Source organism: Sebastes fasciatus, chromosome 1 (assembly GCF_043250625.1).
Source record: "Sebastes fasciatus isolate fSebFas1 chromosome 1, fSebFas1.pri, whole genome shotgun sequence".
Taxonomy (NCBI): domain Eukaryota; kingdom Metazoa; phylum Chordata; class Actinopteri; order Perciformes; family Sebastidae; genus Sebastes; species Sebastes fasciatus.
The window spans coordinates 6254320-6271562 of NC_133795.1; the positions used below are offsets into that span (position 1 = coordinate 6254320).

Sequence of the window (17243 nt, forward strand, 5' to 3'; positions counted from 1 at the left end):
AGCAACGCAAGATAGGAGCGTGCCGAATTAGGGAAGTACACGTCGTGACTGATATCAAGAAGTGAATGTGGGTGTCTGCATCATCGTTTTCAAAGGTCTCCGTTTCTGTCTGTCCAGAGTAAAACGCAACCCCCGAGTTTTCAAACTAAAACGGCGTCAGCAGCGTTTTCAAACGTCTCCGTTTTAGGGGCTCGAAAACACCGGAGTAGTGCGGACGCTAGGCATAAACGTAGCAAAAGTTATGCATTTTAAAACATATTAGTGTGGATGTAGCCTTAGATCGAGTGTGTTGCCTTTATTCATTGTTCTTTGTTCGTATTCACAGTTTCATGGGTTGTGGTACTCAGACCTCCCTCGTCCCTTCCTCCTGCATCGGCTGCCCATTTAAAATCCTCCCTGAGGCTCAGCGCTCCCTTAATAGCCACTCCTCTGTGTTACTTCCCGACTACATTTTGGCTGATATTGATCAAACTTGAAAGGGGAGCCCTTAAGTGAATGTGTAAAAAGTCCTGGTAATCAATGATTGACAGTTGGTATTTCGCTCATCAAGGTCACTTTGCCAATTTCAGCGCGGTGAAGAGCTGCAGGGGCAATGAAGTGATGGGCGAGGGAGAGGGTTTGTTTTCTTCTGGCTTCCTCTTCAGATTTTTGCTACCAGAGGGAGGTCGAACTGAGAGAACGACTTTCAGTCACAGTAATACTTCAGCTCCAAGAAGAGCAGGACAGAGAGAGGAGAAACAGGGAAAATTTGTGCCACAAGCATGTCTACACCCAGCTAGACTCAATGCTGTTTCAGCCCGCCATCACAGCTCCAGTTAATCGAACTAGGACACAACCACAGCGCTGTTTTTTTTTGCATTTCAGAATGAGTAAACCACATTTGGGAGTGTGTTATTCCAAGCCATTTGATCCCTGTAATATATACACATTGTTGAAAAGAAGATGTATGAACCTGTAGTCAGAGCTCAGCCAAGACAACCTGTGGAGTGGCATTTCACCCCAAAACGTTGCTGCACATTACTGTTTTAACCTGGTCGCACCTGAAGTCACTAAATACATTTTGACAAGCACATTTCCTCTAAATGTGTTGCAATAAAAGCCAGTGACTAAATGAGGCCCTGCTGGGCTGTCAGAGAAAAGTCAGAGGCCGCGTTGCTCCGGGTGCAGACAAGGCAGCGGAGTTTCGTCCGTAAAGGTCCCACCTCTTTGGATTAATTCCGTTTGGTGGGGAATGTGAGAAAACAGGAGAAGCCTCCCCTGATTTAGAAAGCACATTGCCCGAGTTGGGGAAAGAAATGAAGTGTTTATGGCGGAGGGTTTTAAAGAGGCCGTATTGAGGGGGTTTGAAGGAAGAGAAAGAGGATGCTTTGGCCGCGTGTCTCTCTTTTTCTCTCCGAGGGCTGAGGTTTGGGTCGACACTGCCAAAGCAAACACCTCCGTGTTCCACCTCAGTGGAACCAATATGAACCTTTCACACACTTCTGGCTTTCTGTACCTTCCATCTGGATTTACCTCATCTATTCTTAGTTTGCTTGCTGGTTTTTGCATGTGTAGAGAAACTGGACAATTTTCATCCATACAACAGCGTTGCATCTCGTGATTACATTGTGTTTAAATTAGGGCTGTGAAAGTTAACGCAATAATAACGTGTAACAGTGAAGATACTGGAATCATATGGAACTAGAAAACCTAAGGAATCCATCGGTACCAACCATGTCATGTTAGCTTGTCGGGAAGGAGGTTAAATAACGCTCCAAACTTACGCTAAATTTTGGCGAGGAAAAACTGGCATGGCCATTTTCAAAGGGGTCCCTTGACCTCTGACCTCCAGATATGTGAATGAAAATGGGTTCTCTGGGTACCCACGAGTCTCCCCTTTACAGACATGCCCACTTTATGATAATCACATGCAGTTTTGGGGCAAATCATAGTCAAGTCAGCACACTGACACACTTACAGCTGTTGAGTTTGAGTTTGCCATGTTATGATTTGAGCATATTTCTTTATGTTAAGTGCAGTACCTCTGAGGGTTTCTGGACAATATTTATCATTGTTTTGTGTTGTTAATTGATTTCCAATAATAAATATATACATACGTTTGCATAAAGCAACATATTTGCCCACTCCCATATTGATACGAGTATTAAATACTTGACATATCTCCCTTTAAGGTACATTTTGATCAGAAAATAAAGCGTGATTAATCGCGATTAACTATGGACAACCATGCGATTAATCCCAATTAAATATTTTAATCGATTGACAGACCTAGTTTAAATTTCTCCAGCATGTCTAAACCATCACCAGTCACACTTGTTGTGTGCGAGGTGCTTAACTTGCATGCGTACATGTGCATGCTATGCATATTATCTGTACGTGTTTGTGTGAGAGAGACAGAGGGATGAGGTCCACACACACACACACACACACACATCTCTCTCTCTCACCCACTCTGTCTGCTTCCCTCTCTGTCCATCTCCTGCAGCTATCGGGCTGATTGTATCACCCTGTTAGCTGCGGGGAGATTACCAGTGACAAACTGGGAAAGCTAAATCGGCTTGGTAAACTCGCTGAACCTGCAAACCCCCCCTCTGCCCCCCTACTATCTCCTTAACACCACCTTACATGGACATCGAGCGCTGTCTGCCAAAATAACAGTCTTAACTCAGATGACGCTCGGAGGAACTATCGAGGTGAAGGCAGAATTTAAATGATGAATGCACCAAAAATTTGACCGATGTAATGCACTCTTATCGTGCAGATTTCTTTGTTGCAAAGAGGAAATGAAATAGACTTGGTCGATAACAATTTCCATTTCCAAATAGGGCTGCAACTAATGATTATTTTCATTGTCAATTAATCTGTTGATTAGTTTCTCGATTAATTTTTTGATTGATCAGTGTTTCCTGAAGCCCAAGATGACGTCCTCAAATGTCTTGTTTTGTCCACAACTCAAAGATATTCAGTTTACTGTCATAGAGGAGGATTTTGACCTTGACTCAAAGCGATTAATCGATTATCAAAATAGTTGGCGATTACCAGCAAAACCCGCAAGTATTAATATGTAAATGTTCAAAAAACTCTGTGCTAAATACTTTTAAGCAAACAACATCAACCAATAGAGGCATTAAAAAGAAACCAGAAACATAACTTAGTCAGTCGGGGACAACCTCTCCCAGCAGATTGATTCCTCGCGTCTTAAGGGAACCTATTATCTCGTTCTGACTCTGAAAGAGGATCAGAGAGCAGAGCCTCAGAAGGCCCTTTAAAACGACCGCGGTTTACCAACAGCAGCAGGCTTACAACAGAGAGAGAGCAATGGAATCACTGACTTTTGCTCTTTGGTAGGTCTGTCCTTGACCGAAGAAGTTCTTAGTTGACTAACACTCGTACGATTTTGTCGACTAATCGATTAGTTGATTTAATTAGATTTGTGAAGTGCGTGAGTTTCTCCATAAAGAATCACACAAAAGCACATCTTTTAATCTTGTGTTTACCAGAGATGTGCTCTTAAAGGGATAGTTTGGGTGTTTTGAAGTGGGGTTGAATGAATTACTTATCCATAGTCAGTGTATTACCTACAGTAGATGACGGTTGGCACGCCCCCAGTTTGGAGAAGCAGACATGAGTACCGACACCGGAGCAAAGCAACACAGTGCTGTGGACAGGGACGGCAGAAAAACGTATTTTAGCCACCTAAAAGAAAAGCTTGCCTAAAAAAATCTATATCCGTTTAAGCGTACGGTATATTTAGAATATTTTCCGAAGGCGAAATGAACTGTAAGAGCAATCTATACTGTTTTTGTCATTTGAGCCTGCTGGCTTTGAAGAGAGCATATATACGTTTAACTTTCAGTTCAGTTCCCGGTCGGAAATGAGAAGGAAAGGGCCGTCTGACGGCGAAGATAAAGCAATGAAAATATTCTAAATATAGCGTACACTTAAACGGATATTGAGTTTTTTTAAGGTGAGCCATTCTTTTAGGTGGCTAAAATACATTTTTCAGACATACCTGTCCACAGCACTGTATTGCTTTGCTCCGGTGTCGGTTCTCTTGTCTGTTTCTCCAAGTTCGGGGCATGCATGTCATCTACTGTGAATAATACATCTACTATGAATAGGTACCTCATACAACCCCACTTCAAAACGCCCGAACTATCCCTTTAAGCTTCTTGGACATAAGCATTCAGCATGAAAAATACATAAAAAAATGACTAATTGACTAAAGAAATCTTAGTAGACTAAGACCAAAACGACCAATCAGTCCAGTAATCGACTAAGACGGGGCAGCCCTGCCTTTCACTGTGTTGTAACCTCTGAACGGGCCTCCTTTGGCGGCTGTAGAACTGTGCTGGTTCAGAAGGGGGTTAGATTACGCCTGAACAGAGCTAGTTTGTACGACGTGTCGGAAAGTCACACGTGTTTATAGCTATTCCAGCCGGCCACACTGGTGGGTGGAGACCTTCCCTCCTGGAAGTAGTGTTGTGTTAGAGACGCAGACCGTTCCGGGGTTTCCCCTGGCTGACGGACCCAGCGAGGCAGCCGAGAACACAAAGCTGTTTGGAAAAGGCTAATCGCCTTAATTTCAGATGAGCGCCCTTTGAATAGAGAAAGTAATTGACGAGGCAAAATGTGACGATGCTGCTGACATACGCGTGGAAAAACGGGATTTGTCATCTAATCCCACTTCCTGTCCCCCGAGGCCTGGGAATCAGCGGCGCATCGGAACTCAACTCATCGTTCAAAGAAGGGATGAACGAGAGGGATGTCCCTTTATCCTCCTGCTTCCGTCAACATCATCTGCCTCTGGTCAACTATGACTGAGACATGGCAAATAAAATGGTAAAAGCTTCCACACCCACAACTTCTCCTTCACCCTACACCCCCCAAAGGAGCAGGAAGATAAGCGCTGAGGTGGCACCACATGCACTTACACCGGACTGAAGGAGCAGCGGGATCCTGGTGGGAGGAAGAGACCTGGAGCAGAGCCACAATGGCTGCTGTCACAATCTGTCCTGCCTTCCTGTCATTCTCAGGAAGGGGCTAGAACAACTGGCCTCCCACGCTGTGACCCCACACTGCTCCAACAAATAAGGCATTCATAACCACAGGGCACGATAGTGGGCCACTGGTGTCACATACATTAGGTCGCTGTATCCTGTGTCTGTTCAATTGTAAATCTCCCACCGGCCTGTCAGGATGCACCTGAGAGAGACAAGAGATGTATTGTCGCATTGAGACAGCTTTCACTGCCTGACATAGTTTTCTCCCTGCTGCCAGGAAAGCCTTTTTTAAATCCACTGTTTTCAAGGAGAATATGTTGCTCCATTGTTACAAATAAAACCTTATTTGGATGGAAACTACTTGGACAGCAGAGGATGCAGACTTACTTCACCGGAGCGGAGCATGGAAAACAGTCAACGTGAAGTTAATAAGAAAAAAGAGAATTGAAAACCTCAGCGTGAAGTCAGCCCGTGGCAGCTTAAAACTGCCTTTTTGATGCCTTTTGATGCAATTTGTTGTGTCTGGCAGTTGACATTAACAGAAGATATTCCAGAAATATCACAAAGATCAACTTTTAATAATATTTATTAAAGACAGAGAGAGAATGTGTCACTCATGATGAAAAGTAAATATTTTTCCATGGAAACCCCTGAGCAGATTCTTACAGAAAATGACAGATCCACTGTAGAGTCAGCTATTAAAAAATCACTTTGTTGCTGAGGTTTGACAGCTCCTTTAAGTTTGGATACAACTGAACTTAGAGGCTTAAAAGGATAGTTCTGGTGTTTGGAGGGGGGATTGTATGAGGTATTTATCAATGGTCAGTGTATTACCTACAGTAGATGATGACCCCAGCTTGAATAAGCAGATAGGAAAACATATTTTAGCCACCTAAAAGACAGGCCCTCCTAAAATAATCAGTTTAAGTGTACGCTTTATTTAGAATATGTTTGCTGGTTTACCTTGCCGTGAGACATCTATACAGTCTATGTTTCCAACAGGGAACTGAAGCCGTTATCTATCCTCTCGCTAAAGCAGACTCCATAGGAAAAAACTGTAATTTTACCTCGTATAACACAGGAGTTGCTGGTCTACTGCTGGCTGCATCAGATTGTTTGTGTTATTGGGTGACTTTGGTTAGTCCGGATTCACCAAAGTCACACAATAGTACAAACAAACTAACCGATCGAGGCAGCGGTAGACCAGCAGCTCCTGTGTTCTGCGAGGTAAAATTGCAGTTTTTTTCAATGGAGTCTGGTGGCTTTGGCGAGAGCATAGATGAATACAACGGCTTCGGTTACCCGTCGGAGAAGGCTGTCTGACGGCAAGGTAAAGCGGTGAAAATGTTGTAAATATAGCATCCCCTTAAACTGATATTGATTTTCTTTAGGTGGCAAAAATACATTTCGCTGCTGTACAATGCACAGCTGTACATTGCTTTGCTTCCGTGCGGTAACAGGTGTGCTGACGGTCAACTACTGTAGGTAATACACTGACTATGGATAAGTACCTCATACAACCCCACTTTAAAACACCCAAACTATCCCTTTACTCTGTGGTATTAAGAGCTGTGAGACGGTGGATTCATTGAACCTTAAACAATCTTTCAGTCTGTCTCCTCTATCTAGTTCTGTTTTATGGTACAACATAGCAGGGTGTTTCTTCCAACATTCCCAAAGAGTTTTCACTAGCTTTAACGTTTTACAGAGAGAGGAAGACTGAGAGAGATCCATCTTCATTACAACAAGGCTGTTCTGGACTCGTAGTTTCTCCCAGCTGCACACATCCTCTAGGAACCAGACAGCAGAACCAGGGACGCTTTAGAGTGTGTCCTCTGGCCCCTGAGAGTGTCCACTATGTGGGGATTATAGTCTGACATGAGGCTGAGACATGCCAGGTAAAGATAAGGGAGGCTAAAGGTAACAGAGCTCTTTCAGCCGGGGCTTTATGTTTAGTCTTTGTGGCTGCTCCCTCAGAGTTCAACTGCTAATTCTGCAGTGCTGTTTCTTTTGTTCTTCTGATACAAACACTCGAGTGCATGCTATACTTCCTTCGGCTTCTGTACTAAATCAGCATTAAAATGGATTTACCATGCTAATTCTACTCAGGAAACAAGGAGGTATGCACATACTGTAACTGTGGCTGGACAGAGACCATATACCAGTGATTGATTGGTTCACGGGGTGTAGTAATTCACATGTGGATCTCCACTGAGCTGGAACTCGGGGCTGGGAAGTGTTCGAGCGATGGCAGAGAGGTTGCAACCCTGAGCCCAGTGAGTCATGCTCTCTCTCACTCTCTCTCTCTCTCTCTCTCTCTCTCTTTCTTCCCTCTACCCCTGTCGAGCACAGGCTCATTGCGATTCTGGACAGGCTATCCAGTAATGCCACTTTACCCCAGGCAATCCCTGTTTCCTGATTCCACAGAGGCTGAGGGGAGATAACCTCGAGCTAATCCCAGATTAAACCAGAACATAAAGCGCTGCCACTGCTGCCCGGCGACCTCTGACCTCCTCACGTCTCCTGGCCCAGGCTGCAGAAGCCCTGCTGACCAGAATTTGGGGGGAAAAAAGCAGGTTTTATCCGAGCGCAGGTCAGGGCATTTGTACCATTTACTAGAGCCGTCAAATCATAACAGAAGTTATCTCAAGACGCTTTTCATATAGAGCATGTCTAGACCGTACTCTATAATTTAGAGACCCAACAAGAAATCCCCCATGAGCATACATTCTTATGCGACAATAGCAAGGAAAATCTCCCCTTTAACACGTAGAAACCTCGGGCAGAACCGGCTTATCTGTTCAAAATGTACCTTAAAGGGAGATTTGTCAAGTATTAAATACTGTTATCAACATGGGAGTGGGCAAATATGCTTGCTTTATGCAAATGTATGTATATATTTATTATTAGAAATCAATTAACAACACAAAACAATGACAAATATTGTCCAGAAACCCTCACAGGTACTGCATTTAGCATTTAGAAAATCATAACATGGCAAACTGCAGCCCAACAGGCAACAACAGCTGTCAGTGTGTCAGTGTGCTGACTTGACTATGACTTGACCCAAACTGCATGTGATTATCATAAAGTGGGCATGTCTGTAAAGGGGAGACTCGTGGGTACCCATAGAACCCATTTACATTCACATATCTTGAAGTCAGAGGTCAAGGGGTCACTTTGAAAATGGCCATGCCAGTTTTTCCTTGCCAAAATTTAGCGTAAATTTGGAGGGTTATTTAGCCTCCTTTGCGACAAGTTAGTATGACATGGTTGACAATGGATTCCTTAGGTTTTGTAGTTTCATATGATGCCAGTATCTTCACTGTAGCTTTAAAACTGACCCCGCTACAACCTAAAAATGGTAAGTTGCATTAATGCGTAGCAATCAAACTAATTTGCATTTTCGTGTTATTATCACGTTAACTTTGACAGCCCTAAAAATAATCTTTAGAAGGAGGCCAGTAACATTACAGTAGAGTCTCCTGTGACTGAAAAATGCAACTAATTCACAACAACAGTCGGTATGCAGAGGTTGCAGGAGGATTGAAGGAGTTGACATGTGGGATGGGAACGGGGCGAGATGTGTCACTGCTGAGCTGGAGACTGTTAATAAAAACACATGTCAGTTAAAACAGAGCCATGTTTGTGCAGATGTGTGCGATTAGATCGAGACTCTCGCGGGAGGATCTCCTTCCCTACCAGATCTCCACATTTCACTTCCTCCTCAGCTGGATCTCCACCTTTGCTAGATTGAGGGAGAAAGGTGTTCATTTGTTTTGGAGAGAGCTCCAACAGCGCGCGTTATTGGATTTATAAGATTTAAAAGTAGAAACAGCGATGGTTCCTCATTTCCTCTTGTTCAACTGATTGTGTACCAAGGCACATCTGTCTGCTGTTAAAAGAGTTTATATGGAGGCAAATGTGTACCTCCTCCCGGCCCCCGCCCCCCCTCACCCTCTCCGCCTGTCCATCAGCGCGCTGGGCTCGGCAGGCAGGAGGAGAGGGGCTTAGGTGATGGGAGCCAGAGGCCCTGTGATAAGGCCTTTTCTCCGCATGAGAGCTCATCAGAGCTGACAGTGAATACAAATTGGTGCCATTAGTGAGTTGGGGGGTTGGGACAGGGGAGGGGCGGGGCACTACAGTGACTCCTAATTATAGAGTGGGTGAGCCCCCCAGGTCGGCAGGGGAGTGGCGGGGCGCGGTGGTAACGAGGTGGTGACAGTGGTGAACAGTAAGGTGTCACGTCTCAAAGAGCATCGTGGTGTAACGTGTGGATGATGTGAGGTCAGGAGTGGTGGTTAATGATGTGTGATACGGGAGCGCTTTTAGTGCGCGTCCATTATGACGGATCACATTCAACATGTGCCGAGACAAGAGAGGGTCACACCTTTTCCCCTAGCGAGGTCGCTCACAGCAACAGAATACAAACAACGTGCCATGAAGAGCCAAGTAGCTGCACTTTATTGTGGTTTAACAGCTGGTGAAGCCCAGCAGGGAGTCAGATCTCACTGATCGTGTTTTATCATGATTCTGTTTTGGGGATTTATCTCACACTGTCAAACTATGCAGGGTTTGGAAACCCTCTATTTTGATAACTTTCCAAAACTGTAAACTTTTCGTACGTACAATTACAATACTAGTAGTACAAACTATGAATACTTAGGAGTAAAGTGTCACTCACAATCCAGCTCAGGGCTGGACAAAAGTCCTGTCCCGCCTTCGCGTCGGTATCAGACGCCGAGGGCCATGACAAAACTTTGGTATTTGACACCATGAGAAATGAGACCGGCTGTAGCTGCACAGAATATGAAAAATGATGACGTCATTGACAAAAGTTGCACTTAAAATGTGAAAAAATATGTTTTTCATTCAAATTATTCAATAAAATAATTTAATAGTCCTTAAAAAGTCTGAACTCTGACACCCCCAGGGGGTCTAGAGGACAGAATTACTGGATTTTCTGTGGAAAATAGGGATGATAATTTTGAAGAAAAAAAAATTAACCTTTGCTTGATGCTCCCCGTAGCCACACACATAAGCTCTGTCAGCGCGGCGTAACTTTAGTGAGTGTCCGACAGACCGTGTGTGTGAAAAGAGTGTGAAAAGATCAATTTTAACAAAAAAAAAGTGTATTTAGTGTTAAATTACTCTTTAAACTGAGACAGATAATCACGAGTAGCATAATAATGAGGATCACAGTGAAATAAAGAGTGTTTTCAGTTTTAATAATAACTGTGTAGAGTAGTGTTGTAATACTGTTCTAGGTGTCATGTCTTGTTAATTTCACCAAGATGACAGCGAGCAGAGGTGCTTGTGTTGTTGCTTTGTATGTATGGGGCAGGTGTTTGTACAGGCATGCTGTTGTGTCTGTGTTTTCTATGCTTTCAAGCTGCAGAGCCTGTCTCTCCACCAAGATGCATTCACACACATACACACACACACACACACACACACACACACACACACACACACACACAGAGGATTCAGTGAAGCTTGACCACGTCGCTGAGAGCACATCACAAAACATTACCATTCCTTTGTGTTCGGGGCTCTTTGACATTACCAGTGGGGTCAGATCATATCTCCGGATCCTGCGCCGTTGCATATTTGCTATCTGCTGAGTGACGCGTCCTATCTGATGTGACACAGTGGCCGAGCTTTCTGACCGCAATTATTATCCTCCTCCGTCCCACGGAGTGACTAAGCCGAGGCGAGCAGCTGCTGCGTTCGCATGCTGTTATCGTTCCTTTTCATTTAGCAGCACAGCTAACCTCATACCCACTCTCCAGTAATCACACAGGCATTCTTTAACAACTGTGTCACCTTTCTACTGGCTTTCAAGCGTGCAGCTTACTCAAACCCAAATAACTCATGTAAATGTTTGACACGAGGACAAGTCGTGTTGAAAGGAGCTGTTGAAGGAGAGTGAAGGAAGGCACTGTGGGCCCAGAGAGCCGCTGATTAGAAGTGACTCTGCTAACAAGATAGCGGCGCAGGTGGCAGTTCAGCAGCCACACACTCGTCTATATGCAGGAGAGGGCCCTTTAATCTCCATCTTCATGTTTGTGTGCCCCTATATTAGGAGCTTCCTTATCCTGCAGATACAGGAAATCACTGTGAGAAAGTTTTGTTAGATTAAGATAAGAGAAAGAACCACAGCCACTCTCAGATACAGGCGTCTGGATATACGCCAACTCCACCCTTACTGTGTAAATTCAGTTAAAATCACAGACTTTTTTTTTTAATAAACAAACTTTACTCAAAGAACTCATCTGAAATCGCAATATACACAGAACAAGAAGATGCTTGTGCTTTTTACGGTTTTGTCAGGACACTTTGTAAGAAGATGCAAATTAATTTACACCCAACAGTAAAATACCACACAAAGTCAACGTTTAGACATTCAAGTTGAAAGTTACTACGAAGAGCTTTCATTTTGGGTTGATTTTGGCGGTCCCTGTGGACAGCGCTCGTGTTTTTGTACACCAGAGTCCCTTTAGAAAACTTCTAATTTTACTGCAGCAGGGTCTGACAGTCTACCCCGCTCAGTCCTGGTTCTGGTTCTCCCGTGCCTCCCTTCCCTGCAGCGGGCCCAGCAATACGGCCTGGGCCTCCAGCGGCGTGGTGTCGATGTTGGCTCCCAGTGGGGACCAACGGAGCAGTGAAGCGGAGCTCTGCTCTCCACCTCCCGCTGGAGCTCCAACTGCAGGTCAAAGGCGGCAGCGAAGCTGGACCTGGGTCTGTCCGCGGTGGGCTGGTCGCTGCTGGAGGCCCCGCTGGAGGCCCCGCTGGAGGCCCCGCTGGAGTCTGAGCTGAAGGAGTTTCTGGTGAACCTGCATGATTTTGTCTGATTTTGCTGGAATTGGACCCGGTGGCACCAGCGACAAACATTAAAAATAACTATATAGAAATAGCCAATCTTCTCATTGATGGTCAAGTTTACTTATATAGGTCATATAGAAGCATCAGCATTAAATTGAGACTGTTTCATCAGGTAAAAGTTCCTCACAGTAACTTTAAAGAGCCGATTGCTCAAATCAAATTTCATTTACTTTATCTAAGTAGTAATTTCCACAACTGATTCAAATCAGACCAAAGCACCACCCACAGAATATTCTCCGACTGCAAACGACTGGCATGTTTGCAATAGATACTGTAAGTAAACAGAAATCTGCTGAAGCAACATTAGAAGGTAATGTTACAGTAGGATGAAGACAGATTAAACAAATCCTCCCTGATCACACAGCAGATAGCAGCCACCCGTGCGCTCAATCTCACCCTGATTCTCTACTTTCTTTGGCAAACAACCATCAACCTAAACTGTGCTCAAGAGAACAAATGCACCTTCATACAGGTACATGGGCTGCAGTCACTTCCTAAATATTTCACTGACTAAGACTCCTACAAATTAATGAGAAATTCTGATCCTTCTATGAGGTAATGCGTGTCCAGCAAGTCTCTTAAACCTGTGGCGCTGTCACCTGTGGCGTCTCAACTCATTACTGCTCATTGTTAAAAGTTGACCCAACTGCCAACAAGGCAATATTGCAATTTTTCCAAAAAAGCAATGCGTCTTTTGTGCAGAGCTCCGTCGTTGCTGTCGAAAAGCAGCGTGCCTTCTGAGGAGTAATGAGACCGTCTTAACTGCAGTTTTCCTCCTCTGCATTGACAGCATTCAAAATATTTGGCCAGGATTCCTGACAAGTGCTGCCTTTGATGTGTGAGAGCACGCCACCTCTCCCGCCCCCTCTTAAACACCCTAATTATCACTCCTGTCACCCCCGGTGCGTGTGAACGAACACACCTCTTTCTGACGGGTTGGAAAACTGCCTCAGGACGCCGCTCAGGTAGCGCTGCTTGTGTATGACGCGCCGGGGGGCTAAAGCGGTATTTCTGTCGCTTACAAAAGACGGAATCAAAAACCTGTTAAACACATTAATTTAGTGTTATTTCAGCAGAATAGATCATAGCTTATGTGCTCCAGCTTTAGTGCTTTACTGTGATGTTGCTATGATCCGTGGACTGGAGGACTCCTGGTGCAGTGGCCGCAGTTTCTAATTATCGACCGCACGTTCCACAGGGGAAAACCACAGACCCGTGAATCCAGCGTGTGATTGCTACACACTTCGCTCCACATTGCTCATCGCTCTCCTTCCTGTTCAGTGTCGAAGCAACAGACCGCAAACTTTTGTCTCTTCCCGTCACCATCCCCCCATCCTCTCTTTACCTTCGCTAGATCTCTGCAGGCTTCAAGCAGCAACATGCTCTGCACTGTCATTGGCAGCGGCCTGCGCTTTTTAATTTACCCAATTTGAAACTAGAGAAAAATGCAGTGGGGTGGAACACCCATATCAGTGTCATGTAGTGAGTGTGCGCCGCGCTGTCAAGTGCCAGGATGTGTATTTACCCCCTCTCTCTCTTTTCTATGTTTTGTTTAAACACACACTCCAGAGTTTTCCATGATCCAATCACTTACCCGATCTTGTGAATTTGCCAGGAAAGTTATGAGTGGGGTGGGCTGTGTACTGTTAAGTCACGCTGGATGCAGTAATCGCTCCTTAATGAGAGGAAGTTCTGATGTTACCGGCGGAGTAGGATGCATTAACAGCTGAATACGATACATAAAATCCAGTCTCTTGTGTGTGACAGCGTGGTGGGAAATCATGTCATATAAGACGTGCATTAACCAGCGTGCTTTTCTTACTTCTGGAGATGTGATCTTGAGAGCGCGCCGCACTGCCAGTGAACTTTTCCTGTCCAAACATATTTTCCAAAATAAACTCGGCCCGTTGGCTATTAATTTGAGGTGGAGAGATATGCTATAACACGCAGGGCTGCAGCCCCGGAGATCACCGTCAGCAGCCAAGTATTCTCTCCGGAGGAGGAGGGCCGGCTCAGGCTGACAGTGAGGCATGTCTCTCCTCTGTGTTTCTATACCTCATTTAACCAGGCAAGCTGACAAAAATACTAGTCTTATTTATAATGGTCTGAGGAAAGGATGGTGGGACACATCCAAGGAATTCCCAGTACAACCACTGTATTGTACTACAGGCTGTTGCTGACCAGCTCCACTGCTGCAGTCGATGGTTTAGCAAGAAACACGCTCGCACAAGTCTACAAACGCAGGAAGACATTAAGCAAACAAGAATTTATAGTGAATGAAGAGCAGGTACTCACAGCAACCCATTTTCAATCTCTGATAATAAATCTAATGAATGCAATAAAATATATGTTGGCCAATAAATGAAATAAACCATCTGTGTTCTTTTTGCTATTTGGCTTCATGTTTCAGTGCTACTGGATAGACTTCCCTTCTCAATAAATCAGCATTCGCTTTTCATGCAAAGGCAATATTTTAGCGGTTGAGGTGGTGCAGGTAGTGATGGTGTGTGTGAGACGTTTTAGGCATGGTGTGTGTAAGGATACACAGAATAGAGAAGCGTGTAGAGAGTCTCATGTGTATCCCCTTGAAGCATCTGCACATGTATGTACATGTTGCCAAAGGCCATAAAAAGACCCTAAAGTTGGTGCAGAGAATCAATGTTCCTAGTCATAAACATTAGACAATGAGTGAGTTGTGGGCCGGTGAATTTGTCTTTGACATTGAATCCGCTGGGATTGGCCCCTAACCTGACCCGCCAGATGGTTTGTCACACAGAACCATCTGAGAAGCCGTCATTGGAAACTGTTTGGAAAAGGGCTTTCAAAAGAATACTTGGCAGGTGATTGGATGAACCATCTGTCAATCGAACTCTTTGCCGAAGCCTCTCTGTGTCGTCTCACACCCCTAAACCACGCCCGTAGCTGCCGGTAGCTCCTCACAGGATGCTGATTGGTCCGTGATCTAGCTTGCTGGACACAAACGCATAACTTGAAGCCTGAAAAGATGGATTTTAGTGTGATGTATGATCCAGCGATTATCATGTGATCTCGTGACATCGCGAGACTCCAGCTGCCGTGCAGGGTAAATTGGCTCCAGCCCCCCCCCCCATGACCCTGCAAAGGATGTTAATGGAAGGATACAGCATCATTAAGGGCCAAAACTCAATAACCATCACTTTTTTTGAAAAACAAAAGCTTATCAATAATACTAATGTACTTATAATGGACTTATATCCTCATGTTGTTGCTTTTTTTTTATTTCAGTTGTGTTGTTGATAAATGATCAATCAGCAGATTTGATTTGGGTGTTTTAACTTCTACAGGGTAGGTCATGCTGCATATTGTCAAATAAACACAAAAGTAGTGGAGTAGAAAGTACAATATTTCCTTCTGAAATGTTGTGATGTAGTGGAGTAGTATTAGAGCTGCAACGATTAATCGATTAGTATTAGTACTATTTTGATAATCGATTAATCAAGTAATTTTTCAAGAATAGAAACTCAAAATTCTGATTCCAGTTTCTTAAATGTGAATATGTTCTGGTTTCTTTACTCCTCTATGACAGTAAACTGAATATTTTTGAGTTGTGGACAAAACAAGACATTTGAGGACGTCATCTTGAGCTTTGGGAAACACTGATCGATTTTTCATAGACCAAACAAATAATCGATTAATAGATAAAATAATCAGAACGGTACTTTGCTGCACTCAAGTACAGTACTTGAGTAAATGTGCTTAGTGACTTCCCAACACTGATTATTGTATAAGCACATGAGAAGATCACCTACCTCACCAGAAGCTTCGTGTCTCGGTCTGTCTCTCACAACGTGTATGATCTGCAGCTCTGCACTTCAGGTGGCATTAAACTAGAATGTGTTCAGGACTCGTCTTACTCAGCTCCCTGTTCCCAAACCTTTCTCTCTGCCAGAGGAGAGTGTTGCATTGTGGGAACCGGCAGTGGGCTGTGTCAGCCAGCAGCACCTTGAGATGCTGGGAGAGAGGAGAGGATTGTCTGTGTTCAGCAGACTGAAGACCGGATTGCCTCTCATGGGTGGAAAGAGAGCTCTCTCTTGTGTAATCACTTAACTCTCCGTGTACTACCATGCATGCACTACTCTGTGTACATGAAAGATTGAAAATGAGAGAGGTCTCATAAACTGACTTCTCATTTGAGTGCATGCGTACTAGCATAGAGAAGGAAGCGAATGAGTAAAGGGAGAGACACTGAGTGCTGGGATCAGGTTCCCTCACCGGCTTACTTTCACCTCTAATAGAGCCATTGCCATTCCTTGGGGGGGAAGCGGTGCGTTCCCGAAACAAAGCCTTCGCTGTGTGTGTGTACGGACCCCCCAGAGTGAACCTAAACCGAACACGCAGTAATGGGCTGCTTTAAGAGTTTATCTGGCTCTAATAGACACACTTGCACACACTGCTCCCAGCCTCTAAATCTCCGGGATAAGTCTATGTGTACGGAAAATGCTGTCATGCCCTAATGTGGCTGACAAAGAGCACAGTAGTTCGGCCACTCTGAGCCTTTCCTGTTTCAAATCTGCTACTGATAGTATGTAGTTGTGTGTTGAAGCGGGGACAGCGGATCGGGTGTGCTGTCTGTCCAGTGGTTGAATAGATCATCCCTGATCTATTTTGCAAATTTACTTTAGTTTTTGTTCATTTGAATCTAAGCTCATTTGTTATTAATGTAGCAGAAATATGCTTCTACTACCTTCTGGGAGTTATACCACACAAAACCTTACAAATTCCTCTTTATCTTTTCAGTGCAGGCACCCCCCAGCATCACTCTTCATGTCTCTCTCTCTGCGTGGTTGTGACTGGGTGTTTGCCCGGCACCAGTCTCAGTCCAAAGACCTGCTGGTCTTGTTTTCACAGGCGGCCTGACCCTCAGGGCAGCGTAGCAGCCGAGCTCAGTCCGCTGCCATTATACATCCTCCATCAACATTTCATAGGAGCACAATGCCATGTGCCCCCGCCTGAGGCGAAGGTTGACTTTGGGTCTGAGCTGAGAGAGGCTGACAGAATAGGGAACGATGTCTAATAGCTAGAATGACTTCACACTTTTTGTACCAGATTCCAGACTTCTTACTTATTTTTTTTCTTTTTTAGGGGTGCTTTCCCGTCTTACCTGTTTGATTAGGTTAAAACAAACTCAGGTCGGTTTGCCCGGTTAGTACTGATCATTTGGGCTGGTGTGAAAGCTGTCAATCAAACCCCGATGCAGACCAAACAACCGCTTTCGTTTGTGGTCTGAAAGCAAACAAATCAACCACAGGATTTTATGATTGCAGATGTGAGTTTTTAGCATGATTTCAAAAGCTAAACGACTAACAAATCCATCTG

The 17243-nt window shown here is 44.5% G+C and overlaps 1 protein-coding gene across 4 annotated transcripts in view; it reads left to right on the forward strand.

Annotated features, from left to right (window-relative positions):
- LOC141777693 (semaphorin-3F-like) overlaps positions 1-17243 on the forward strand; it is a 76905-nt gene that overhangs the window by 28031 nt on the left and 31631 nt on the right. The window lies entirely within an intron of this gene.